This window comes from Elephantulus edwardii, unplaced genomic scaffold (genome assembly GCF_000299155.1).
Source record: "Elephantulus edwardii isolate Elephantulus edwardi_28Jun2011 unplaced genomic scaffold, EleEdw1.0 scaffold00095, whole genome shotgun sequence".
NCBI lineage: Eukaryota > Metazoa > Chordata > Mammalia > Macroscelidea > Macroscelididae > Elephantulus > Elephantulus edwardii.
The window spans coordinates 7004663-7007476 of NW_006399845.1; positions in this window are offsets into that span (position 1 = coordinate 7004663).

Consider the following 2814-nt stretch of genomic DNA (forward strand, 5'->3'; position numbering starts at 1 on the left):
TGACAAGCACTGTGGCAATTGGACAATTAAAACAGACATTCGGATGGTGGGGAAGAAGAACAAACTGGGGAGGAGGGTGGAGAGAATGGTGCGGCAATGAAGAAGTGAAAGCCCAGAATCCCTGTGAATGTTCATTGAAACTAATAAAATTTAATAATAATATAAAAAAAAGAAAAATGTGTATACTTTCATAAACGTTTACTCTAATCACAAGAAGATAAAAGGTCCTTCTCTGGCCTGAGTCACTATATGATCTGACCTATGGATTTCTCCTCTCACTTTAATTCATGCCCTTTCTCCAGCTCACATGGCCCAGCCATACTGACTTTTCTTAGTATCCTCCAAATGCTCTCCTTTCTTAAGATATTTAAGAATTGCTTAAATAACTTAAGAAATTGCTTGCTGTTCTCTCTTATGTAAAATTCTTACGAACATGAGCATGACTTATTCCCATTCTTTCTTCAAATCTTAATTCTAATCTCTTTTCAGAGAGCCATTCTCTGCCTTCTCTAACCAAAATAGCAACCACTTCCATTCCTTCAATATTTTTCTTCACAACTGTTATCATCATTTTGATGATGTCCACATTTTGTATGACTTAATGTGATTTTTTTTTTCTCACAGCAGAATAAACTCCATGAAAACCATGTAAGAGAGTCAGTTAGTTGTTCTTTTAGGTAAGGAAGTTTGATCTGTCCACTGTTGTGTTGCCAGGACCTAGAACAAAGCCAACATATAACAAATACATTTGTAGTAACAGAAACTCTGGTGGCATAGTCCACAAAGGGTTACATTACTAACCAAAAAATAGTTTTGAATGAATAATGCTCATATATTAGTAAAATCTCCTGTATTAGGGACATAAAGAGGCAAATAATCCTTTTCTTGATGCCATCTAGAGAGCCAGTCCTGTGCTTATTCATTTCATAATCAGAGAATGTGTTAGTAAAAAGACTAGCTGACTATCCCTATGGATTTCTAATTAATCTAAAAAATGGCTATAGTCTGAAAAGTCAGGAGATGGCTTAGAAGACCTGATTGTAAGTAAGTAAAAGGCTTAGGCTATAGACAGACGTTCCTTAGTTTAAAAATTATTCATTCTTTTGATCCATGATTATCAGGCTAATATTTATTTTAGGGCTTTGAGCATTTGTCTTCAGTCTTCAATGTTAATCCTTTGAGTTAGAAAATGCAAATAAAATCATATCTAAGTTTTAGCTGGTAGTCATCTATCCAATCATGGAACAAATTTTTTTTTAATTGTTGATTGTACCACACTCAAATAGCAACAGAATCAGAGAGGAAGATAATTTCAGGTTTAGGAATGTTGGACTTGAAATGCTAATCAAAAAAACCCTTAATTTCTCCATTTATACAAGAACTGTTTACAAAGTACTTTTTACATACATTTACCAGTATAACCTCAAAGGAAGACCTCTGGACTCCAGATAGATGTGGGCATCTTTCGTAGTTGGACAACCAGGTCCAAAAGGACATGTGTCACAATACCTGGCACAAAGGATAATGTCACTGGATACTTACTGAAAAGAAAGAGGAGTTAGGAATCAAAGAATCATTTTGACACTGTAGAAAATAAGCTCTGAATTTATCCTTAATGGTGGTGTGGTTTGAATCAACCAAGAGAGAAAGACAATCTCCTCCAGGATCATTCACAGCTAAAACCACTAGAAGGTCAGAGTGAGGTAGTTCCCACTTGTTGACAAGAATTTTTTTTTTCATTTTTGTGGTTTTGGGTTTTGGTTTTTTTTTTTGGTTTGTGTGTTTTATTTTTTAAGAAAGGGGCAAATCCACACTCATCTCTCAGTTTGTCATACTGTGATGGCTTGCATGTTGCTATGATGCTGGAAGTTATACCGTTAGTATTTCTAATACCTGTAAAGCTACCCATAGTGGCAGGTTTCAGTAGAGTTTCCATATTAAAACAAAGAAGTATGAATGAACACCTAGTCAGGAAATACTGGGTGCTTGAAGACCATATGACCAACAGCAGAGAATAGTACAATGTATATAATATAGTCCAATGATTTAAGAGACTCACTCAGATTGGGAGACCCTCAGAATACAGCTTGGGAAGTGCTGACTTCTCAGTGTAATGACTTGGGTAGGGTAAAGATTTCACTCAATGAAGGAGCTTCCTCTGCTCCTGCATCGTATAGACAAGCCTATCTGTGAAAGAAAAAAGGATTACCGAGACATGAATAAAGAAAGAGGAGAGATGAAGTACTGAAAGATTGAGATTTTGAATCTGGTCATACCTGAAGTAAGTATATGGCTGCACTTCTCAATTGTTGCTGTTGCTATGTGCCATCGAGTCATCTGTGACTCTTCGTAACCCTATGCACAACAGCCCTAAACCCTGCTCTATCCTGTGCCAATCTTATTGTCTCTGACACACCTACCTTCATTACCCAAGTCACTGAAGCAATCCATCTCATCGAGGGTCTTCTTCTCTTGAGCTGTCTCTCCATCCTCCCAAGTATGACATCCCTCTCCAAGGACTGATTCCGCCTTGCAACATGTCCAAAGTATGTCAGACAGTGCTTCAGAATCCTTGTTCCAAAGAGGAGGCTGGTCTCATGCCCTCTAGGATGAACTTGTTTGTTCTCCTAGCAATCCATGGTATAGTCAATACTCTTCTCCAGCATCACAGCTCAAAGGCTTCTCAATTATACTTGTTGTTGTTGTTATGTGCCATCAAGTCACTTGCGACTCATAGTGACCCTATGTACAACAACCCTAAACTCTGCTCTGTCCTGTGCCAATCGCACTGTCTCTGACACTCCCATCCCAATT